Source organism: Palaemon carinicauda, unplaced genomic scaffold (assembly GCF_036898095.1).
Source record: "Palaemon carinicauda isolate YSFRI2023 unplaced genomic scaffold, ASM3689809v2 scaffold340, whole genome shotgun sequence".
NCBI classification, from domain to species: Eukaryota; Metazoa; Arthropoda; class Malacostraca; order Decapoda; family Palaemonidae; genus Palaemon; species Palaemon carinicauda.
This window is the reverse complement of record NW_027171083.1, coordinates 45,633-72,500: the sequence shown is the minus strand read 5'-3', so window position 1 is coordinate 72,500 and position 26,868 is coordinate 45,633. Positions and strand designations below refer to the sequence as shown.

Genomic DNA, 26,868 nt, shown 5'->3' with positions numbered 1-26,868 from the left:
CTTCACTTTAGAGGTTACTGCACTCTAATTGTTCTGTGGTTGCTTTCCTCTTGGTAAGGGTAGAAGAGACACTTTAGCTGTGGTAAGCAGCTCTTCTAGGAGGAGAAGGAGAAGGTAGTGCCATAGCCTCAATGCCATGGTCTTCCACTGTCTTTGGATAGAGTTCTCTTGCTTGAGGGTACACTCGGGCACACTATTCTATCTTATTTCTTTTCCTCTTGTTTTGTTAAGTTTTTCATGGTTTATGTAGAAGATATTTATTTTAATGTTACTCTTAAAATATTTTGTTGTAATTTCTTTTTTTTTTCCTTTCCTCACAGGGTTATTTTCCCTGTTGGGCACCTTGGGCTTATAACATCCTGCTTTTCCAACTAGGGTTGTATCTTAGCAAGTAATAATAATATTAAGTTTACATCTTCAGTGAGATTTTAACCCTAATGTACAAGATTGAACTTAAGGTATATGCATATCAGTGTTTTCTTAATTGCTCATCGAATCTTCTAGAGTTTTTATGATTGCAATTGCTTGCAAGACAAAGAAAGGCATTGCTTGATAGGATTTAGGGAGTGCTGCTGCATATATAACAAGGTCTTTGAACTGTTTATTTATATCAGAGTTTAATGTGCTGCTGATGAAGTCATGTTTTGTGTTTTAATGTGTTCAGGTGTGCAAAGGGTTTCCCTGATCAGGGCTTTTAGGGAGATGTGGTCTGCCAGCACAGAGCATCATTAACTAAACTTGTTAGTTTTGCAAGTAGAGACGTTGCAAGATCAGCTTAAGTATACTGAAGTCCTTAAATATAAACTATTCTTTGTTATTAGTTCCAACAGACTTGCCCCCTCAATCACAAATATTAAGGTCAGTACTACACAATATTTTAGATGTTTTATTCCAGCTATGACTATATAGTGGAAAGACAGTTGAATCTTTGTAACTTCAGATGTTTTTATGTTCAACAGGCTGACACAACTCTCTTTTTATAGTTGATATATACCAGATCTATCAGTCGCTACTTTTCATATAGTTTATTTCCATATTTCCTTTCCTCACTGGGCTATTTTCCCTGTTGGAACTTTTGGGCTTATAGCATCCTGCTTTTCCAACTAGAGTTGTATCTTAGTAACGATAATAACAATAATCTATAATGCAATGTTTTATGTCAAGGGAAACATGCCAGTCTGCATTAATGACTTGTTTCCAATGGTGAAGTGTTGTGTATATCTGGTGAGCTATAAAGTCTGGGAATCAGGGTGAGACACCCCATCAGTTTTTCCTACCCAGTTTGTAACTTATCTAATCAGAACACCAGTTTAGCAACGAGACAAATCAGGCAGCAGTGTGTCATGGCTGTGAAAGCTGGCTATCAACACACTGCCAGGGCAGGCACTACAGAAAATAGGAGGAGAGATTCTCTCCTCCTCATTCCTGGGTTGACAAGGAGGGGAGGTTTTAGTTGTGGTAGCCTATGAACTGTATAATAATAATAATAATAATAATAATAACAAGTGAGCAAGTCCTGAACGCGGACATGGTCCTCGTAGAGGACATACCTCCGCCAAGGTGACCTAGAGCGCCATATGTCCTAGAATCATGAATTGATGTGACTTCGACCTTCACATGACCTTGACCTTCACGTGACCTTCAAGTGACCTTGACCTTCACGTGACCTTGACCTTCACATGACCTTGGCTTCAAGTGACCTTGATCTTCAAATGTACTTGACCTTCACGTGACCTTGACCTTCAGGTGACCTTGACCTTCACGTGACCTTGACCTTCACGTGACCTTGACCTTCAAGTGACCTGCTTGACTTTTGACCTTCAAGTGATCTTTGTTCATTTGCCACTGATACTTAATATGACATTGATATAATGCACCAATATGACCTTGACCTTTGACCTTTATAAATTTGAACATCACCCATGGGTTGCGCCTGGACTAGGACTTCCCTGTTGGCTTATGCAAAAGTCAGTGCTTTATTTCTGTCTCTTGATATGGCCACTTATGTCATAGTGACACCAGTGACCCCTGTGACCTTGACCTTGGGGTGACCTTGACCAAAATTTAATCAGTTCTTCCATACACATTGGGGAACTACTTGGCCAAGTTTGAAGTGATTCCGTGTAGAAATGTGGCCTCTACGTTGTCCACAGACAGACAGACAAACAGAGAAACAAACAAACAAACCGAACCGAAAACATAACCTCCTGGCGGAGGTAATAATAATAATAATAATAATAATAATAATAATAATAATAATAATAATAATAATAATAATAATAATAATAATAATAATAGTGTCCAACACAAAAGTGATTATTGGCTATTGCCTTGAAATTGACTTTTATGCCTGAAAAGAAAAGACTGCTAATCTGTTTTCCCTTTTCCAGATCTGATGGAGTGAGGTCGCCAACCAGCTGTTAAGTGCAAGTGCACTTCAACTATATCACAGTTCCCACTTCCCTTCTCTCATCTGCCTGTCCAACTTACCTTGGGTTTGCTCCCTGTTGCACGTGAGTTCTGATTGGCCTCCTAGGACCCTGGCTAAAGTAAAGCTACTCACAGGTCTGGTAGCTGCCTGGTCCTCGTAAACACCGACTTCCCTGTCGTTATAACAAGTAAGGTTGATTTTCCTTTTGGGTCATCTGATCATGCTTTGATTTCATTAGTGGTAAAGACAGAACAACCTGTCCCTAATGTATATTTTAATGTAAGATTTATATAAAATCTCAGACTGGAATGATATATAAGTGATTTTTTCTAACATGAATTGGTCACAATTGTATGGTAGTGTTGAGCCTATTTGGGCTATTTTCCCTGTCTGAATCCTCAAGCTTATAGCTTTCCCAACTAGGATTGTAGCTTAGCAAGTAATAATAGTAATCTAGTCAACATAATCGGTAAGCGTAGCACTTTAGATGCGTTAAGGTACCGAGTGAAGGACAAACCATGTTTTAATGATGATTGTTGACGTGGTCATTTGGAGAGGCAGGAGGCATATCATCTTTGGCAGGGTAACAGATCAGATTTGAATTTGAATAACTATACTCGGGTAAGAACTGTTGTTCAGAGTTTATGCTTCAACTGAAAAGGGATGCAATTTAACTAGAAAAGACGCCCTTTCTGGTACAACACAGGAGCATATGTGGTGGTCTACCCTTAAATCTGCACTCTTTGGTGTAGACAACAATTCCTCCTTTACTTAAACTAACTGGCTCAGTCACGCATTGTCCAAAGCAAAAGATAACACTTTTGGCTGATGTGTTTGACAGTAAACAGAGTAATGAAAAACTTGGTCTTCCGCATTCCTGTTTTCCTAAGGCTGAACTAACTAACTTTAGCTCTTTGATCTTGTGAAATTAAAGCTCTCTTAAATGACCTTGATGCTCATGGAGGTGTAGACCCAAATGGTATTTTTCCTTTGCTTTTTATAAAGACTAGATTTCTTAACTCCAAAGTTAATTGTTATTTCCCACAAGTTAGGATAAGGTTCTTTTAGCACTTGTTGAAGATTGGTAATGTTACTCTATTATGTAAATGTATTTGCGGTAGCTCTAGTCAAGCTGTGATTACCGCCCATTTTCCGTCGCCCCCATTTTATCTAAAGTTTTTGAACGACTTTTGGCAAATTGTCTAGATATGACTGCTGAGATTGATCATCTGTTCCCTAGTCCTGAAATTAGGCTTTGAGAGGCCTTGGAGCATGTGATGCCCTTCTTATAAATCTCCAATGCTGTACAGAAATCCCTTGATTGTGATAAGAGAGTTCGTATGATTGGCATCAATTTTAGTGCTGCCTTAAACCTTGTTAATCATGAGGCACTTCTTTTCAAACTAAAAACAGTTGGGAGTGGGATGTCTTTATTTACCATTATTATTGAATTCTTAAGTAATATATTGCAAAGAGTTGTTGTTGATGGGCACCATATTGAGTAAAGGAATATATCCGGTGTTTCTCAGGGTAGTGTTCTTGGCCCATTACTTCTCGTACTCAATACACATGTGGTTTCGCATAGAACTCAAGTTTGTTGCAAGTATAGATTTTTTGCTTCAATATAATCTCCTGAATGTAGATCTTGGGTTGCTGAATCTCTAGATAGAGAACTAGGTACAATTAGTATATGGTGCAAATTATGGGGCATGAAGTTAAACCCCAACAAAACTCTAGGTTTGATTATAAGTAGGTCGAAGACTGTCACCTCAACATCCAGATTTCTGCATTGATAATGTTTCTTTAACTAAATACGACTCTTTGAATTTTGGGTGTGATACTTGTAGCAAATTTACTTTTGAGAAACATTTTCAATCTGTTTTTCAATTGAACAATTAATAGCATATTGAGAAAGTCTTAAAATTTTTTATAATTTATTCTGAAGAAGTGTTTTAATTCTTTCATTTTACCTTGTTTCGAATATTGTTCTCCTGTCTGGTCTTTAGCTGCTGATTCTCATCTTAATTTATTGTACAAAAACTGGCGGTTTATTGAATTTCTTATTCTTGATTTAGATATTAATCTCTGGCACAGTCATTCAGCTAGTTCTTTATGCATTATGCATAACATTTTTCATAACTCTGACCAATCTTTGCATCCAGATCTTCCTGGACAGTACCATGCTGCTCGTAATACTAGATATTATGTAGTTAATTCTAACAGTCTTGCCTTCTCCATGAAAAATCTCAATAATACACGGTATTCTAGAAGTTTTATTCCTGCTGTGAACCAGATTGTGGAATGATATTCTTAATCAGGTAGTTGAATGGGTGGAACCTGAATAGTTCATTTATGAAATATCTATTTTAATGTTGTTACTGTTCTTAAAATATCAATTTCTTTTCTTTTCCTCACTGAGCTATTTTTCCATGTTGGAGCCCTTGGGCATAAAGCACATTGCTTTTACAACAAGGGTTGTATCTTAGCTATCAATAATAATAATAATAATAATAATAATAATAATAATAATAATAATAATAATAATAATAATAACAACAACAATGTTGTGTTGTATGTGCAATGTCTAAAATGTAATTCAGCTAAAAGTATGAGAATACTAATATATTTATTTTCTTTCAGAATTATATACCTGTGTTCCAAGTTTTCAAGAAGATACGTTAACAGTACTGGAGAGATTCTCTTCACTAATTACAGGTAAGGTGTTCATATGGAAATGTGACTGTTTTATTTCAGGTACTATTGACTCTTAGAGTATCATAAAATACATTAACACAAACCAAAATTGTGAAATTCATTCTAATTATTAAAGTCTTCCTTCACCTAATGAGTTATCCTAAACATTTGCTTCTTTCCTTTTTAATCGCAAAAGCTGGCTATCAACACACTGCCAGGGCAGGCACTACAGAAAATAGGAGGAGAGATTCTCTCCTCCTCATTCCTGGGTTGACAAGGAGGGGAGGTTTAGTTGTGGTAGCCTATGAACTGTATAATAATAATAATAATAATAATAATAATAATAATAATAATAATAATAATAATAATAATAATAATAATAATAATAGTGTCCAACACAAAAGTGATTATTGGCTATTGCCTTGAAATTGACCTTTATGCCTGAAAAGAAAAGACTGCTAATCTGTTTTCCCTTTTCCAGATCTGATGGAGTGAGGTCGCCAACCAGCTGTTAAGTGCAAGTGCACTTCAACTATATCACAGTTCCCACTTCCCTTCTCTCATCTGCCTGTCCAACTTACCTTGGGTTTGCTCCCTGTTGCACGTGAGTTCTGATTGGCCTCCTAGGACCCTGGCTAAAGTAAAGCTACTCACAGATCTGGTAGCTGCCTGGTCCTCGTATACACCGACTTCCCTGTCGTTATAACAAGTAAGGTTGATTTTCCTTTTGGGTCATCTGATCATGTTTTGATTTCATTAGTGGTAAAGACAGAACAACCTGTCCCTAATGTATATTTTAATGTAAGATTTATATAAAATCTCAGACTGGAATGATATATAAGTGATTTTTTCTAACATGAATTGGTCACAATTGTATGGTAGTGTTGAGCCTATTTGGGCTATTTTCCCTGTCTGAATCCTCAAGCTTATAGCTTTCCCAACTAGGATTGTAGCTTAGCAAGTAATAATAGTAATCTAGTCAACATAATCGGTAAGCGTAGCACTTTAGATGCGTTAAGGTACCGAGTGAAGGACAAACCATGTTTTAATGATGATTGTTGACGTGGTCATTTGGAGAGGCAGGAGGCATATCATCTTTGGCAGGGTAACAGATCAGATTTGACTTTGAATAACTATACTCGGGTAAGAACTGTTGTTCAGAGTTTATGCTTCAACTGAAAAGGGATGCAATTTAACTAGAAAAGACGCCCTTTCTGGTACAACACAGGAGCATATGTGGTGGTCTACCCTTAAATCTGTACTCTTTGGTGTAGACAACAATTCCTCCTTTACTTAAACTAACTGGCTCAGTCACGCATTGTCCAAAGCAAAAGATAACACTTTTGGCTGATGTGTTTGACAGTAAACAGAGTAATGAAAAACTTGGTCTTCCGCATTCCTGTTTTCCTAAGGCTGAACTAACTAACTTTAGCTCTTTGATCTTGTGAAATTAAAGCTCTCTTAAATGACCTTGATGCTCATGGAGGTGTAGACCCAAATGGTATTTTTCCTTTGCTTTTTATAAAGACTAGATTTCTTAACTCCAAAGTTAATTGTTATTTCCCACAAGTTAGGATAAGGTTCTTTTAGCACTTGTTGAAGATTGGTAATGTTACTCTATTATGTAAATGTATTTGCGGTAGCTCTAGTCAAGCTGTGATTACCGCCCATTTTCCGTCGCCCCCATTTTATCTAAAGTTTTTGAACGACTTTTGGCAAATTGTCTAGATATGACTGCTGAGATTGATCATCTGTTCCCTAGTCCTGAAATTAGGCTTTGAGAGGCCTTGGAGCATGTGATGCCCTTCTTATAAATCTCCAATGCTGTACAGAAATCCCTTGATTGTGATAAGAGAGTTCGTATGATTGGCATCAATTTTAGTGCTGCCTTAAACCTTGTTAATCATGAGGCACTTCTTTTCAAACTAAAAACAGTTGGGAGTGGGGTGTCTTTATTTACCATTATTATTGAATTCTTAAGTAATATATTACAAAGAGTTGTTGTTGATGGGCACCATATTGAGTAAAGGAATATATCCGGTGTTTCTCGGGGTAGTGTTCTTGGCCCATTACTTCTCGTACTCAATACACATGTGGTTTCGCCTAGAACTCAAGTTTGTTGCAAGTATAGATTTTTTGCTTCAATATAATCTCATGAATGTAGATCTTGGGTTGCTGAATCTCTAGATAGAGAACTAGGTACAATTAGTATATGGTGCAAATTATGGGGCATGAAGTTAAACCCCAACAAAACTCTAGGTTTGATTGTAAGTAGGTCGAAGACTGTCACCTCAACATCCAGATTTCTGCATTGATAATGTTTCTTTAACTAAATACGACTCTTTGAATTTTGGGTGTGATACTTGTAGCAAATTTACTTTTGAGAAACATTTTCAATCTGTTTTTCAATTGAACAATTAATAGCATATTGAGAAAGTCTTAAAATTTTTTATAATTTATTCTGAAGAAGTGTTTTAATTCTTTCATTTTACCTTGTTTCGAATATTGTTCTCCTGTCTGGTCTTTAGCTGCTGATTCTCATCTTAATTTATTGTACAAAAACTGGCGGTTTATTGAATTTCTTATTCTTGATTTAGATATTAATCTCTGGCACAGTCATTCAGCTAGTTCTTTATGCATTATGCATAACATTTTTCATAACTCTGACCAATCTTTGCATCCAGATCTTCCTGGACAGTACCATGCTGCTCGTAATACTAGATATTATGTAGTTAATTCTAACAGTCTTGCTTTCTCCATGAAAAATCTCAATAATACACGGTATTCTAGAAGTTTTATTCCTGCTGTGAACCAGATTGTGGAATGATATTCTTAATCAGGTAGTTGAATGGGTGGAACCTGAATAGTTCATTTATGAAATATCTATTTTAATGTTGTTACTGTTCTTAAAATATCAATTTCTTTTCTTTTCCTCACTGAGCTATTTTTCCATGTTGGAGCCCTTGGGCATAAAGCACATTGCTTTTACAACAAGGGTTGTATCTTAGCTATCAATAATAATAATAATAATAATAATAATAATAATAATAATAATAATAATAATAATAATAATAATAATAATAATAATAACAACAACAATGTTGTGTTGTATGTGCAATGTCTAAAATGTAATTCAGCTAAAAGTATGAGAATACTAATATATTTATTTTCTTTCAGAATTATATACCTGTGTTCCAAGTTTTCAAGAAGATACGTTAACAGTACTGGAGAGATTCTCTTCACTAATTACAGGTAAGGTGTTCATATGGAAATGTGACTGTTTTATTTCAGGTACTATTGACTCTTAGAGTATCATAAAATACATTAACACAAACCAAAATTGTGAAATTCATTCTAATTATTAAAGTCTTCCTTCACCTAATGAGTTATCCTAAACATTTGCTGCTTTCCTTTTTAATCGCAAAAGTCCTCTGATAATTATGACTAAGCCCTTCGTCATGACAGCCATACAGATCCTACTAAGAAATTGTGAAATATTAATTTTTTTCATACATTGTCTCAACTTGAACTTACCCATATGTCCATGTCTGTCATGCACAATTATACATATTGTGATTGCACCATTCACAGAAAATACGTATACATATACTTCTTTATCCATACACCAGCAAAATAATACTACCCCACAACGAACTAGCAAATCTTCTAATTTCGCCTAGCGTACCATTACCATGTATAAAAATGCCAACCTATTTTGGATTCCAAAAACTAACAACATTTTTGTATCTTCCATCATTCCTTGCATGGACATCATTTTCATACTTGATCTTTCACTACTCCAAACACATCTTCCCATTGTAACCTTTCATTTGCCTATCTCATTTTCTGTTTGTTTTTCTTTATTCTTAAGAATCGAAAAACTCGCGCGCGCACTGGTAGGAACAATTGCAAGAACTTCATCCATGCCACATATACCTTTATAGTCTCATTCCCAAACTTCTTCCATGCTGAAGTGTCCAGTCTGTATCTAATTTTTCACCATATATGCTTCTTCAAACTCATTTGTCTTTCTATGCCTTACGCCGGTTTTTATTCTTCTCACATTTATACTTCTGTCTTGAAGATCATGCACTATTGTCACTGAATACTTGCATATGGTTACACACAGTCATAAACTCACTAAAGTCTCACTCATTATTCTGTCTTCTCTCAATGAATTAATATACAAACTTTCCTATATGATTTGCCACTATTACTATACATTTATATTACTTTATAGTATGATTACCGCCACTAATAATAGTTCATTTATATTTTTCCCTTATGACAATCAACTCGCGTATTAATATCCTCTTTAGCTATTGTAAGCAGCTCTTCGAGGAGAAAGACACTCCAAAATCAAACCATTGTTCTCTAGTCTTGGGTAGTGCCATAGCCTCTGTACTGTGGACTTCCACTGTCTTTGGTTAAGAGTTCTCTTGCTTGAGGGTACAATCGGGCACACTACTCTATCAAATTTCTCTTCCTCTTATTTTGTTAAGTTTTATAGTTTATGTAGGAAATATTTATGTTAATGTTGTTACTGTTCTTAGAATATTTTCATTTTTCCTTGTTTCCTATCCTCACTGGGCTATTTTCCCTGTTGGGTCCCCTGGGCTTATAACATCCTGCTTTTCCAGCTAGGGTAGTAGCTTAGCAAGTCATAGTAATGACAATAATAATAATAATAGTAATAATAATAATAATAATAATAATAATAATAATAATAATAATAATAATAATAATAATAATAATAATAATAACAACAACACATTATGCAAATAATCCTCTCCTGGAAAAGTGACCCCATTGACCATTTTTCCAAAATAGATTAATTCTCCTATCTGTACTCCATCCTTTATACCTCAGTTCACCACATACAAAACCATTTAAATTTGCTTTTTCTTTCACAATCCTTTCCCTGACCAATCTCATTGCAATCAAAACAGGCAACCAATGACCATCTACCTGTCACACCCGTCTTTTCTGTACATCATCTGTCCTTCCAACTCTCTGATTTACACTTCTATTTTTACTTGCCCAAGTATAAAAGATTCTTTAGCTCTGGTAAGCAGCTCTTCAAGGACACTCCAAAATCAAACCATTGTTCTCTAGTCTTGGGTAGTGCCACAGCCTCTGTAACATGGCATTTCACTGTTTTGGGTTAAGAGTTCTCTTGCTTGAGGGTACACTCAGGAACACACTTCTTATTTCTCTTCCTCTTGCTCTGTTAGTTTTTGTAGTTTATATAGGGAATATTTATTTTAATGTTTCTGTTTTTTAAATATCTTGTTTTTCCTTGTTTACTTTCCTCACTGGGCTATTTTCCCAGTTGGAGCCCCTGGGCTTAAAGCATCCAGCTTTTCCAACTAGGGTTTTGGCTTAGCAAGTACAGTAATAACTTTTTTCTTCCAGGGACCTTGGTTGGCACGAGTGTGTTAGTATCCTATTTCCTTTAATCTTTCAGGTTCTGAAAGATCTTTTCTTTTTAAATGCTGATTCTCTCTCTCTCTCTCTCTCTCTCTCTCTCTCTCTCTCTCTCTCTCTCTCTCTCTCTCTCTCTCTCTCTGTGCTCTGCATATTACCAGGGGAGCAAGAGGGCATTGAATGGATACCTTGTGCGGGCAAAGTTTTGTCATTTTTCGTAATCTAGTGTGCTTATCGAATGCATTTTGCTTGGTCAAGCTTCTGGGAATTTCGTAGAGACTTTTACATGGGGATAGTTTTAAGCCAGTTTTGCAGCAATAGAAAATTAGGGATATCATTGTTTTTCAAGAGATTACTTTGTCTAATCATGACAGTTTAAACTGTTGTTGTAATGTTAATGTAAGATAGACGAAATATATGTTTTTAGTATCCAATACATTAAATTTCAGCATCTACGGTACTTGCCAAAGACTACATTATCAGGTGTATATAGAGTCGGTTTTCGAAAATATTGTTGTAATATTTCTGTTATATGTACTATTGTACATAAAATGTACTAGTACTGTACATCCTGTTACATAATTTGTACATCCTTTCGAAGGACATATTTAAAGTATCAATTTGACTTACTATATAAGACTTTTTTGTTCTCTTAATAACAGGAAAATGAAGAGGAAATATGCACATTTGTGTCGTAAAGCAATCAAAAGATTTGAGTTTTGTAGAAATTTTTATAATTTGCTTCAACAAACCACAAAAGAATTTTTTTATACTATTAGTAAGAACTTTTAAATTGTATTTCATTGTTTCTTACGAATTTCTTAAATATAAAAAAGTCAATGTTTGTTATTAGCAAGAATCGGCTTCGTCTGTATATAGCCCTTGAAAAAGTTGGTGCCTTTCTTTGACAGTGACAGCCAAGAAAAGGAACATTTTTATTCTTGCTGCAGACGCAAATCTCCGCACGCTGATTTTTTCACGTACACCTCAAACTTATTCCCAGATTAGCTGTGATACTGGAGTCAGTGTTGCAGAGATTTTTTTGAAGAGAACAGCCATATGATGTGCAATTAACCATTTTAGGTTTGCTTTACGTGAGGACTTGCTTATGATTGTTGTAATAGCAGAATGTTGGGTATGTTGTAGAAGAGCATCTTCTGCTTGTGGAAGGCTTTAATAGTCTGGATTTAGCTATTAGTGTTTTGTCTCTACAATTCAACCAATGATAGTTCAGTGCCGCCTGATGCATGAACTACTAAGGACAGGCAAGATTGCATCAGTTCGGCACTGATAATCTGCAACTGCATATCTTTAGCAAATAATATCAGAGGATTAAAAAGCATCTGCCCTATACATTGCCACAACTTCTTTTTGCCAAGTCAGTAGAAAAATATCATCCTCTTTACCTGGAAATGCATAAAAGAATGGTAACAAGTTGCATTTGTCCTTATCTAATCAAATGAATGTATCATGGCTACGAATAAATGTCTCAAGATCTATTAAAACTCTTAAATTGGTCAAGGAAGTTATTGCTCTGTAACATTACCAGAATGATAACATCTATGCCATTGGAAGGAATGACAATACGATTTGCACCTAATTCTTCAGCACTGTAAATTGTATTGAGGATGGTTCGGTTGCCAGCTTCCCTGCGAGTTGGTCCATGTGTGGTGATGTCTCTCATTCCCTTTTCTTCAAAAAATAAACATTATTTTTTACTTCTTTATACTGGCTTGATACAGGTCGAGATGAACTGGACAACATGAAATCCCTGAAGGTAGGCACTGAAAGGTGATTCTGGATATTATATAACTCCGGTAATCCTGATTTTATTTTGCCTTGTCTTTTCAATTGCACTTAGACTGGGAAGTTGATCATATATAGTAGAGCAGAATTGAATGTTTGATGTTTATTGGGACATCTTGAAGAAGGGTGTATCTGTAGCCCTGTTTTACATCTGAATTTTTGGTTTGGGTGAAAGGACCACTTGTCGGTTGCATACATGGCATCGACAATGACAGAAGTGTTGATTGTCACCTTGGGTAATGTATCTAGACATTTTGTGTGTCTTCCAATATTACTTTCAATTTGTTTACTTTTCTCATTCTGCCCTCAAAGTCAAATAAGGAGGGTGGAATTTCAGTACACTCATGTTCTTCAGCAGTTACCACCTGAGAAACTATCTGAAGCAGATATGTTTCTGAAAACTATTTAACTTTTTCTTTCTTAAAAGTCTTTCTCACAATTGTTTACCTTCACTTTCAAGGAGAAAAGTATTTAGGCTTTTCCTCCAATGAATTTGACTTGATTCAAGTCACTATGAGATTCTTTGAAAGCACAAACTCCATATGATATGCAAACCAATCTTTCTACTGTAAGCTCTTGGAATAGGTTGACCATTTCTGTGATGGTGGTCACTTGAAGATAACCCTGTGCTGTCTGCTAATCCTTGAGACGATAACCGATCTAAATTCATGATTTTTGTGTGGTGTCTCAATACCAGTGTTCATATGAAGCACTCTCTTCAACTTAACAATACTGTATTTTCAGCAAACATAGGTTTTGTGGAAAGCCATTTCATTTGGGTTTTTAGTGTCGCCGTGATCCCACAAGTATACATGGCTTTGGTTCACTTCAGTGTTGTATTTCTGTTCAAGAACCATACAGTCTTGCCAGTCCTTCACTTCAGTGTTGTATTTCTGTTCAAGAACCATACAGTCTTGCCAGTCCTTCACTTCAGTGTTGTATTTCTGTTCAAGAACTATACAGTCTTGCCAGTCCTTCACTTCAGTGTTGTATTTCTGTTCAAGAACCATACAGTCTTGCCAGTCCTTCACTTCAGTGTTGTATTTCTGTTCAAGAACTATACAGTCTTGCCAGTCCTTCACTTCAGTGTTGTATTTCTGTTCAAGAACCATACAGTCTTGCCAGTCCTTAGTAGTTTGTGTAGAAGATGGCACTGAATAATCTTTGATGTAATTGCAGGTGTAAATCAGGACTGTTGCTCAGTCTTCCACCAGCAGAGGATGTTCTTCTAAAATATATTAAATGTTTTGCTATTGCAACGACCATGATAAAGTTCTCATACTTGACTACCACAAAGGTTATTGACAACAACAAATGGCTAATCTCCGCAAAAAAAAAAAAAAAAAAAAAAGTACACGAGAAAAATGTAACTCCGAGTAAAGGGAATGTGCAAAAATCGATGTGTTGGAAATTATCTGCAGCAAGAATGTTTCTTTTCTTGGCTATCACAATCAAGGAGAAGCACCATCTTGCTCAAGGGTAATCTACTTGATCGTTGATACTGACAAATATTAATAAGCACTGACATTTTTTATATCTCAAAAATCCATAAGGAAAATGCAAGGAAATAAGATTTATCAGTTCTTACTAATTATATCGATAAAGCTAAATATTAAGATTTCCATAAAACACAAATCTATTTCCATATGACACACTGTGTAATATTTTATTTTCATTATTATGTTAGGATAATGAAGTCATATATAAAATATCAAATTTGCAATGATATGCCTTTCTAGCAATTATATCACTATTTTTTGTGTGGTGAATTTCTCTGAAAATCAATGCTGGAAGCATCCCTCTATTGTCATATGACACAGTATGGTGACATTTCCTTTTTATTGTCATGTTATCAACAGTACAATAAAGTCTTGTATATCAAATGCTCTGAAAATATACTTTCAAGTATGATGCACTAGGAAATATTCAGTATGATAACATAAAACACATACTATTAAACTAATATGCCCCCTGTGGCCGCGGGGGCATAAAACAGCCCCCTGTGGCCGCGGGGGCATAAAACAGCCCCCTGTGGCCGCGGGGGCATAAAACAGCCCCCTGTGGCCGCGGGGGCATAAAACAGCCCCCTGTGGCCGCGGGGGCATAAAGCAATTAGAATAGCGCCAACGTTATCCCTGCGTGTCGTAAGAGGCGACTAAAAGGGACGGGACGAGGGGGCTGGGAACCCCCTCTCCTGTAAAAGTATCCTGTGAGACAGCAACAAAGAGATGGAGCTGGGGGGAGAGTGACTGCTCCCCGCACTCTAGTTTTGGGGTGTTTGAATGTGCGTGGATGTAGTACGATAGAGAGTAAAAGATGTGAGATTGGAAGTATGTTTAGAAGTAGAAGGATGGATGTATTGGCCTTGTGTGAGACAAAGATGAAAGGAAAGGGTGAAGTGATGTTTGGTGAAATGTCTGGTAGTGTCTGGGATTGAAAGGGGAAGAGCGAGAGAGGGTGTGGCTTTATTGTTGAGTGAATGGATGACAGGTAAAGTAGTGGAATGGAAGGAGATATCATCTAGGTTAATGTGGGTAAGGGTTAGGTTGGGTAGGGAATGTTGGGCGTTTGTCAGTGCGTATGGGCCAGGTAGTGAGAAAAGTGAAGAAGAGCGGAATGAGTTCTGGAATGAATTAACTAGGTGTGTAGAAGGACTGGGTAGAAGGAATTATGTAGTTGTTATGGGTGACTTAAATGCTAGAGTGGGTGTGAGGTAGAAGGTGTCATTGGGAAATATGGCGTACCAGGTGAAAATGAGAGTGGTGAAAGACTGGTAGATATGTGTGTTGAACAAGAGATGGTAATAAGTGCTAGCTTTTTTAAAAAGAAAGATAAAAATAAGTATACATGGGTAAGAGTGGCAAATGGAAGAGTAGTAGAAAGGGCATTAATGGATTATGTGTTGAAATCTAAAAGAATGTTTGGAAGATTGAAAGACGTGCACGTGTTTAGGGGTATGGCTAATGGTATGTCTGATCATTTTTTGGTGGAAGGAAAATTAGTTGTAGCAAAAGAGTGGGGGAATAGAGTAGGTGGATGTAAAAGGGAGCTAGTGAGGGTTGAAGAGCTAATAAAACCGGGGGTAAAAAGTAAATATCAGGAAAGGTTGAAAATGGCATATGACGAGGTGAGAGTAAGAGAAACTGGTAATTTAGAGGAGGAGTGGAAGTTAGCAAAAGAAAATTTTGTTGGGATTGCAAGTGATGTATGTGGCAAGAAGGTTGTTGGAGGCAGCATGAGGAAGGGCAGTGAATGGTGGAATGAAGGAGTGAAGGTAAAAGTGGAAGAGAAAAAGAGGGCTTTTGAAGAATGGCTGCAGAGTAATAGTATAGAGAAGTATGAAGAATATAGAGAGAAAATGTGGAAGTAAAGCGCAAGGTACGTGAGGCAAAGAGGGCAGCTGACCTGAGGTGGGGTCAGGGACTGGGTCAGTCATATGAAGAGAATAAGAAGAAGTTTTGGAAAGAAGTGAAGAGAGTAAGGAAGGCCGGCGCAAGAATTGAAGAGACAGTGAAAGATGGAAATGGAAGGTTGTTAAAAGGAGAGGAGGCAAGGAAAAGGTGGGCGGAATATTTTGAAAGTTTGCTGAATGTTGAGGATGATAGGGAGGCAGATATAATTGCGGTTCCAGGTGTTGAGGTGCCAGTGATGGGAGATGAGAATGAGAGAGAGATTACAATAGAGGAAGTGAGGAGAGCACTAGATGAAACGAGAGTAGGAAAAGCATCGGGTATGGATGGTGTGAAAGCTGAGATGTTGAAGGAAGGGGGTGTGACTGTACTTGAATGGTTGGTGAGATTGTTTAATGTGTGTTTTGTATTGTCAATGGTACCAGTAGATTGGGTCTGTGCATGTATTGTACCACTATATAAGGGTAAGGGAGATGTGCATGAGTGTTGTAATTCAAGAGGTATTAGTTTGTTGAGTGTAGTTGGAAAAGTGTATGGTAGAATACTGATTAATAGGATTAAGGATAAAACAGAGAATGCAATCTTGGAAGTACAGGGTGGTTTTAGAAGAGGTAGGGGTTGTATGAATCAGATTTTTACAGTTAGGCAGATATGCGAGAAATATTTAGCAAAAGGTAAGGAGGTGTATGTTGCGTTTATGGATCTGGAGAAAGCGTATGATAGAGTTGATAGGGAAGCAATGTGGAATGTGATGAGGTTATATGGAGTTGGTGGAAGGTTGTTGCAAGCAGTGAAAAGTTTCTACACAGGTAGTAAAGCATGTGTTAGAATAGGAAATGAGGTGAGCGATTGGTTTCCGGTGAGAGTGGGGCTGAGACAGGGATGTGTGATGTCGCCGTGGTTGTTTAACTTGTATGTTGATGGAGTGGTGAGAGAGGTGAATGCTAGAGTGCTTGGACGAGGATTAAAACTGGTAGACGAGAATGATCATGAATGGGAGGTAAATCAGTTGTTGTTTGCGGATGATACTGTACTGGTAGCAGACACAGAAGAGAAGCTTGACCGACTAGTGACAGAATTTGGAAGGGTGTGTGAGAGAAGGAAGTTGAGAGTTAATGTGGGTAAGAGTAAGGTTATGAGATGTACGAGAAGGGAAGGTGGTGCAAGGTTGAATGTCATGTTGAATGGAGAGTTACTTGAGGAGGTGGATCAGTTTAAGTACTAGGGGTCTGTTGTTGCAGCAAATGGTGGAGTGGAAGCAGATGTACGTCAGAGAGTGAATGAAGGTTGCAAAGTGTTGGGGGCAGTTAAGAGAGTAGTAAAAAATAGAGGATTGGGCATGAATGTAAAGAGAGTTCTATATGAGAAAGTGATTGTACCAACTGTGATGTATGGATCGGAGTTGTGGGGAATGAAAGTGATGGAGAGACAGAAATTGAATGTGTTTGAGATGAAGTGTCTGAGGAGTATGGCTGGTGTATCTCGAGTAGATAGGGTTAGGAACGAAGTGGTGAGGGAGAGAACGGGTGTAAGAAATGAGTTAGCGGCTAGAGTGGATATGAATGTGTTGAGGTGGTTTGGCCATGTTGAGAGAATGGAAAATGGCTGTCTGCTAAAGAAGGTGATGAATGCAAGAGTTGATGGGAGAAGTACAAGAGGAAGGCCAAGGTTTGGGTGGATGGATGGTGTGAAGAAAGCTCTGGGTGATAGGAGGATAGATGTGAGAGAGGCAAGAGAGCGTGCTAGAAATAGGAATGAATGGCGAGCGGTTGTGACGCAGTTCCGGTAGGCCCTGCTGCTTCCTCCGGTGCCTTAGATGACCGCGGAGGTAGCAGCAGTAGGGGACTCAGCAGTATGAAGCTTCATCTGTGGTGGAAATGTGGGAGGTTGGGCTGTGGCACCCTAGCAGTACCAGCTGAACTCGGCTGAGTCCCTGGTTAGGCTGGAGGAACGTAGAGAGTAGAGGTCCCCTTTTTGTTTTGTTTCTTGTTGTTGTTGGCTACCCCCCAAAATTGGAGGAAGTGCCTTTGGTATATGTATGTATGTATTAAACTAATAAATTTGTGAAACTGAATTATATCCACCTGTTAATGTGGTATATTGCAAGTACCGTGAAGTATATTCTTCCAGATTTCATTTTTAGTATTACCATAACAGCTTCAAATGTCATGAATACACATTGTAATTTCATGGAAGACAATGACCACCTAATTTTTGTACCATAAAAACTAACAAGATTGTTTGCTGAACAGAAACTTATGAAATGTGCTTCATTTTCATTCGCCAAGACCCTCGACACCCATCACATTCTCTATCCCTTGATTATTCCTTCCAACTTTAGCATTGAAGTCGCCAATCACAATTTTCATATCTCTTGGATCTCATCTATTAAACTCTGCAGTCCTTCATAGTATTCATCTTTTCCTTTCTTCAGGGAAATCATTCGTTAGGTTATAGCAAACTGTAATACTCATATTGCACTGCTTTGATTTGAACTTTGCTAGTAACAATCTACTATTTACAGCTCTCCACTTGGTTAATGGCTTTTCTGCTCTTGGTGTCATCAATAGGAATATATGATAATGATGATGATTAAAACTGACAAAAAATTAGCTCAAGGGTCACCTTGAAACTACCTCTGCATACAAGTCCTTCTAAATTCCTGTAAACCTGGCTAAGCAAAAGGCATTTTATAGGGATCCTAGTTTTTGAAGAATGGTACCAAACTTTAACAACACTACATGGGATCTGTGCTCCCTAGGTATATGTATGGTTTTAGGTTCCATGTTTTTACTAAGTTCGCATTCTTTATCTAAATATCCAAAACCTGACCTTCTACCCTCACCGGGTCATCCACTTACATCTTCCCCAAATGGCTCCTTTCAATAGGTTTTTGGTTTGAAGTCCCTTACTTTAATTAGTGATACCAAGGTGATACCATCGATTAATATTTGTACATCGTCTTAAGCTGACTCTTCACACCTTAGCATTACCTAGACAGCCACTGCCATAGTTATCCTTTTAGCTTTCTATTCAGTCACCACTAGTATTGCTCTATACATTTACATTAATTATCCATCAACTATTCAGTATCCATTTCTGTTTCTGCTTATTCTTATATAATTTTCTTTCAATGGTGGCATAAGTCTTTTGATAGTTTATATTTGTCATATCTGTTTTGATTTTGTTACTGTTTTAATAATGTCTTGTTGATTTTTTCTCATCGTTTATTTCCTTTCCTCACTGGGCTATTTTTCCCTGTTGGAGCCCTTGGGCTTATATCATCTTACTTTTCCAACTAGGGCTGTAGATTGGCTAATAATAATAATAATAATAATAATAATAATAATAATAATAATAATAATAATAATAATAATAATAATAATAATAATAATAATTCTTAGAATATTCTCTTGTTTTACACAACTAGCTACTTTTATAAATCTATTTTCAAGTCTATAGTCCTGGCAATAACAACTCATTTGAACATAATTACATTTTCATCATTTTTTTTTTCAGAACACCCACAGTATATATCACAACTTAAACTCCTATTCCCTTTCCTCTATACTTCCCTATTCTTAGGTTTACTGCCAACATCCCTTCTTCCTAAGCAGAAATATTTGCCTGTCCAGTTCTAAGCATTAATATACTTGAAGCTTTCTCTAAGTATACTTATTAAACTGAAATATGTCCCTATTCATTTCAGGGCATTATTACACTTCAACATTTTCTCTGAATAGACCATTCTACCAATATATCTATCAGACATAGTTCGAGGAAATCTTTGCAACTGTATCTATCAAAGGAACATTTCACAATTTATTTGAACTAGTGCGGTCATTCTACCATTTCCTTTCAATGATTGCAGGAATAAAATCCATTTTTTTTACTCGACATTCTCTTCCTTACATTCTCATATACAGCCATCTTGCTCTACTATCATAAGTTCCTATCAACAACCCTATTATAATGAGCACAATTCAAGGACCAAACATGCACAACTTGCTCACTTTCTTTCAGACTGTTAACAATGATACGCAGCAGGGTTTAACAATCGATAATTCACACACAACTGAACTATATTCTTACACAGCCAACAACGATCTCTTGAAAAGTTTATATACTGCAGCATATATCTATATCTATCTATCTATCTATCTATCTATCTATCTATCTATCTATCTATCTATCTACTGCAATACTAATTTCCTCGATTCAATTGCACTTCTGTAATAGCAACAGCAAACTAGTCACTCGTGAAATCTCTTGTCTATTCAGCCCACTCTCAAACAATAACATAATGTACCCTCTTCCATCAAAATCCTTAAAATAAATCTGTCCTTTTGGCATAAACACAGATCTAAAGTGTCTACCAACTTTTCTATCCATCATTATCAAATCAGGACCAACTGATATAGCCAGGTAATCCTCATCTTAATGCTGACTGTTCTTATTGCTATGAGTCCAATCTGTTGAACGTCTCCATTCTTTTGAGTTTTCAATTATCTCCTGTTACATCATCATTATTATTATTATTATTATTATTATTATTATTATTATTATTATTATTATTATTATTATTATTAATTGCTAAGCTACAACCCTAGTTGGAAAACCAGGATGCTGTAAGCCCTTGTGGGCCCAACAGAGGAAATAGCTCAGTGAGGAAAGGAAACAAGGGACAATAAAATCTTTCAAGAACAGTAACAACATTAAAATAAATATTTTCTATATAAACTGTAAAAAATAACAAAAAAAGAGGAAAAGAAATTAAATAGTGTGCCAGAGTGTACCCTCAAGCGAGAGAACTCTTTTGAGATAAAAGGTAATTAACCCAGTTCTTGATAAACTTCTAGTCTTTTTCTCAAATACTTTCGAAACACCTACCATTGTATTCACTCTAAATATGTATAAGGGAGTCTGTCCATCTAATTGCTCGACATGCTAATTTAATGAGTATCTTAACTCATTATCAGGGCTGCCTTTTTTTTTTTTTTTTTTTTGCATTACTTTCAAAATATAGGGACCTTTATCAAGCACTATATACTCTATCCAGCGTTGTTAATTAAACGGTATATAACTCGAACACAGATATTTTTTATGCTCTTGCAAATTGACGTATTACTAATGCTACCTCTCTATTAAATTTCAGTGTTAGCTCGGTCTGTATCGTACACTAAAACCACATAATTAACAAATACTGTATCTCTCTCTCATGTGATATTATACAAGACCTTACATTGTCTCCTTTCATTTTGGAATCAACATATTTATCTATGTTACTTGACAATTTTCTCTTTTTTTCTATATTGCACTCCAAATTCAGTAAAAATTTTTTCCATTTCCTTATATTTCCACAATCATATTTTACACTTTCTCATTCACTGTTTCCTTCAATCTCATAGAAGATTCTTGGTCTCACAAGAACTTCCAAATACTAAATGATTGACACTTATTTCTGTCTCTCCATCCTTTCACATGAATTATTGGTTCTCCTATACATGGTCTTTTTATCCAATTCATCTGAAATAGTCTTGATGTCTGCTTTCATTTATTTAAACCTTTTAGCCATGGTAAGTAGCTCTTCTAGAAAAAGGACACTCTCAAATCAAACCATTGTTCTCTAGTCTTGGGTAGGGCCATAGCCTCTGTACTATTGTCTTCCACTGTCTTGGGTCAGAGTTCTCTTGTTTGAGGGTACAATCGGACACAATTCTATCTAATTTCTCTTTCACTGTTTTGTGAAATTGTTATAGTTTATATAGGAAATATCTATTTTACTGTTGTTACTGTTTTTAAAATATTTGATTTTTCCTTGTTTCCTTTCCTCACTGGGCTATTTTCCCTGTTGGAACCCTTGGCCTTATAGCATCCTGCTTCTCCAACTAGGGTTGTAGCTTAGCAAGTAATAATAATAATAATAATAATAATAATAATAATAATAATAATAATAATAATAATAATAATAATAATTATTATTATAATAATAATGATAATAATAATAATATAGTACTGTCATTTCAGGATGCCAGAAAACCTAAAATCAATCAATCAATCAATAGTTTGAAATATCAACTTTTGTGACCTCCCTTAACAGCACGTGACCCAGAGCCTATCACTAATAGACTACAACATTTTCCCCTAAATAATTCTTTCTATATCTAGCGATATACTGAAGCAAGCTTGTTAAAGTCTAGCTTCTCAATGCCTATCTATCTGTTGCTTTGGCACGTTGCCCTTTCCCTTATGTTGTATGCTCTGTTAGTGTTATTCATGTACTTTTCCTTTTAGTTTATTATAAACAATAAATTTCCTTTACATTTCCTTAGAGCTACAAGGACTAGAGTCAAATAAGCATTATACATTACAGTACCGAGTTTTATTCAATGAACTATCTACTTGCACTCATTAACCATGCACAAATGAACTTAATACAGACAGTATGACCAAGTATATAAATAACTCCTATGGAATACTATGCCAGACATTCCTTTCAGTCTTGCTTCATTTTCCATTCTAATCACTACTTGAATTTCCTTTAAGATATGTTTTCATACACTTCCTAGCTTAATAACCCCCCCCTTCTCTCTCTCTCTCTCTCTCTCTCTCTCTCTCTCTCTCTCTCTCTCTCTCTCTCTCTCTCTCTCTCTCTCTCTCTCTCTCTCTCTCTCTCAGGAGAATCTGACTCCTTATTTTATTTCCTCTTTTTGTCATTCCATTCTTCCACATCAATCATAACACTCTTATTCTTCACATTCTTCTGCAATTTTCCCTATGTCTGCATTCATCACTCATGAACCAAATTCAGTTTCTTATTGTCTCACCAGTGATTGATCCTTATCACCTTTACATACTGCATTCATCAAGTATTTAATCACAGAGGGAGTTCTATCTCTGCCTGTTCTCTTCAATCAAGGAACTGACTTCATTTAGTTCTCTTTTTTAAATCACTTTCTTGCAAGGAACTTTACCATTCTGACCAGAGTTACTCTTAAAACATACGTTCCTTCAGACTCAAGTTTCTCACATGACCAACATTCAACCTTTCCCTTTTCAATCACAACCATTCTGACCAAAGTTACTCTTAAAACATACGTTCCTTCAGACTCTAAGTTTCTCACATGACCAACATTCAACCTTTCCCTTTTCAATCACAACCATTCTGACCAAAGTTACTCTTAAAACATACGTTCCTTCAGACTCAAGTTTCTCACATGACCAACATTCAACCTTTCCCTTTTCAATCACAACCATTCTGACCAAAGTTACTCTTAAAACATACGTTCCTTCAGACTCAAGTTTCTCACATGACCAACATTCAACCTTTCCCTTTTCAATCACAACCATTCTGACCAAAGTGACTTTGAAACAGATGTTCCTTCAGATTTAAGTTTCTCATATGACCAACATTCAACCTTTCCCTTTTCAATCACAACCATTCTGACCAAAGTTACTCTTAAAACATACGTTCCTTCAGACTCAAGTTTCTCACATGACCAACATTCAACCTTTCCCTTTTCAATCACAACCATTCTGACCAAAGTTACTCTTAAAACATACGTTCCTTCAGACTCAAGTTTCTCACATGACCAACATTCAACCTTTCCCTTTTCAATCACAACCATTCTGACCAAAGTTACTCTTAAAACATACGTTCCTTCAGACTCTAAGTTTCTCACATGACCAACATTCAACCTTTCCCTTTTCAATCACAACCATTCTGACCAAAGTTACTCTTAAAACATACGTTCCTTCAGACTCTAAGTTTCTCACATGACCAACATTCAACCTTTCCCTTTTCAATCACAACCATTCTGACCAAAGTTACTCTTAAAACATACGTTCCTTCAGACTCAAGTTTCTCACATGACCAACATTCAACCTTTCCCTTTTCAATCACAACCATTCTGACCAAAGTTACTCTTAAAACATACGTTCCTTCAGACTCTAAGTTTCTCACATGACCAACATTCAACCTTTCCCTTTTCAATCACAACCATTCTGACCAAAGTTACTCTTAAAACATACGTTCCTTCAGACTCTAAGTTTCTCACATGACCAACATTCAACCTTTCCCTTTTCAATCACAACCATTCTGACCAAAGTTACTCTTAAAACATACGTTCCTTCAGACTCTAAGTTTCTCACATGACCAACATTCAACCTTTCCCTTTTCAATCACAACCATTCTGACCAAAGTTACTCTTAAAACATACGTTCCTTCAGACTCAAGTTTCTCACATGACCAACATTCAACCTTTCCCTTTTCAATCACAACCATTCTGACCAAAGTGACTTTGAAACAGATGTTCCTTCAGATTTAAGTTTCTCATATGACCAACATTCAACCTTTCCCTTTTCAATCACAACCATTCTGACCAAAGTTACTCTTAAAACATACGTTCCTTCAGACTCAAGTTTCTCACATGACCAACATTCAACCTTTCCCTTTTCAATCATAACCATTCTGACCAAAGTTACTCTTAAAACATACGTTCCTTCAGACTCAAGTTTCTCACATGACCAACATTCAACCTTTCCCTTTTCAATCACAACCATTCTGACCAAAGTGACTTTGAAACAGATGTTCCTTCAGATTTAAGTTTCTCACATGACCAACATTCAACCTTTCCCTTTTCAATCACAACCATTCTGACCAAAGTGACTTTGAAACAGATGTTCCTTCAAACTCAAGTTTCTCACATGACCAATATTCAACATTTCGCTTTTCTATCACCTGTTTGCAGAGGTCGATCTCCTACGCATATATTAAAACTCTAATTCACCTTTCCTCCATTCTTCTCTATTCACAGCATCATCCAATTAGCGTTCTTCCTTCGTTTCATTTCCAGACAACTTCAACATTACTTTGTCCATTTTTGTAGTAAATAAAAACAATAATAATATTCTTAAATCCTTCTGAAACATTTACCACCGATTTCACCCTAAATATAAGTACACTCTTATTTTTCTTCCTCTTGTTATGTTAGATTTTTTTTTATAGTTTATACGAGATATTTGTTTTAATGTTAGTGTTCTTAAGATATTTTATTTTTGTCTTGTTTCCTTTCGTCACTGGGCTATTTTCTGTGCTGGAGCCCTTGGGCTTATAGCATCCTGCTAGGGTTGTTGCTTAGCAAGTAATGACAATAATAATAATAATAATAGAAGGGGTCTGTTCTTCTGTTTCTTCTCAGAGTAGGTTTCTAGTTGTTAATGATAAAGACTGCTTTCATTACATTGTTTTTAGGATATAGGGACCCAAATATATTTGTTTGAAAATTAGATTAAATATAATATGAACGCTTTACTAAATATCAGTATATTTCCCAAGTCTGTATTGTACACTAAACCACGTAAATACATATACTGTATCTCACTTGTGATACTATACAAGACCTTACTTTTTCCATTATAGACTGTAGTTAATATTCATATAGAATTTTTAATTGGCAATTTATATTCCATTCCAAATGCAGTAAAACTGTTACTATTTCCAGAACCATATTTTGCACATCGTCGTTCAGTCACACCATAAACTTTTTTTTCCACATGAATCATGGAATTTTCTATACATTCTATTCATCACATTCATGGAATTTTCTATACATTCTATTCATCACATTCATTTTTCGTTATTTAAAGCATAAACAATTATGTTTCTTTACTCTGTAACAAGTATAAATTTAATCTAGGTTTTTTATTTATGAATTTTCTCAAATTTGGTTATTTTATTCCTATACTGCGCAATGAACTAAAATTTCGTGCCCATATCAGGATTTGTCTAGCAATAAGTAATTTATCAGTTCCACTTGGCTAATAATTATGGATCTTTTTATATGCCTGTATAACTTTTCCAGTCCATTGGCTAATTTTCATATATGATTCTCACTTTGTAAGTTTCTTTTATATATGTATTGATAACTTTTCCAGTTTCCATGTTTCAAGTATATGCACAACTATAACTTTTCCAGGCCACTTGGCCAATTCCCATTTTTTCCCCCATATTCTATGCATAAGTATTCCAGCCCAATGGTCATATAGGTAATCCCCATTTTCTATGGTTCAAGTATATGTAAATTTTTCAGAAATGGTCGGAATCCTGGTGGTTCCAGCAGCAGATCGGGGTATACCTGGAATGCATCGCCTTGCCTCTCTTCCGGGCGGTACTGGAAGAACCTGGAACCAGCCCTAGACCAACACCAGTGAGGGGGGACCCTGGTCGCTCATTCGTCCCTGGTACTATTTGCAAACCTCTTTAAAAATTCATTTACAAAATTGCTAAAGGCAACTCAAGAGGCTAAATTGACAACTCATTGAACTCTTAAACACCATTTTCTATGCTGTATCTGTGAGAAACCTTCAAATAAAATAAACCTGTGAATCAGTACTATATTCTTTGAATACATCCTTTTTTACATCCTTTTTTTTTTGTGGTTTTGAAGTACTATATTCTTTGAATACATCCTTTTTTTTTGTGGTTTTGAAATGAAACTTGTTTTTGCATTTTTCTTTTATTTTTCACATTTGAAAAAAGACTTAAATTCAAGAATACAAAGTTGACTGGCAAACTTGAACATTGGAATACAAAGTTTACAGGCAAAATTGAATAAAGCCAAAATATTTTAGGGCCAAAAACTGAATAAATCCAAAAAGATTTAGAGCAAAAAATTATTCAAGGCAACATTCAAACACAAAAATACAAAGTTGACAAGCAAAAAAAATATGACTTAAAAGCAGGACTTGAACAATGAAATACACAAAAGTTGACAGGCCATTTTTATACATAATGAAAAACTTCACTGCCAGAAAACTGCCTAAGAACCAAAAAAAAAAAAAAAAAAAAAAAAAAAAAAAAAAAAAAAAAAAAAAAAAAAAAAAAAAATTAAAATCTTATATATTCAAAACGTTTACGAAGAGTGTCCAGAAACTGCGTTATATAAGCCCTGGATTACCGGCTGACTTTTTTTTTATATGGGGGGGGGGAGGGCGGCGCTCCTCTTGATGGCTCACAGGACTGCCACTCTCTCCTCTTGATGGCTCACAGGACGGCCACTCTCTCCTCTTGATGGCTCACAGGACTGCCACTCTCTCCTC

General features: G+C 36.1%; 2 long non-coding RNA genes across 2 annotated transcripts in view; both read left to right on the top strand.

Moving 5' to 3' along the window:
• Positions 1–2,600, top strand: part of LOC137636611 (uncharacterized) — a 19,830-nt gene extending 17,230 nt beyond the window's left edge. Inside the window, exon 4 of the long non-coding RNA XR_011043164.1 lies at positions 2,391–2,600. This is a non-coding gene — a long non-coding RNA (uncharacterized lncRNA). The remainder of the gene's footprint in view (positions 1–2,390) is intronic.
• A 3,014-nt stretch (positions 2,601–5,614) lies between these two features.
• On the top strand, positions 5,615–26,004 carry LOC137636609 (uncharacterized). The gene is made up of 3 exons (XR_011043163.1): positions 5,615–5,834; positions 8,303–8,377; positions 25,860–26,004. It is a non-coding gene; the product is annotated as an uncharacterized lncRNA (long non-coding RNA).
• The last annotated feature ends 864 nt before the right edge of the window (positions 26,005–26,868 follow it).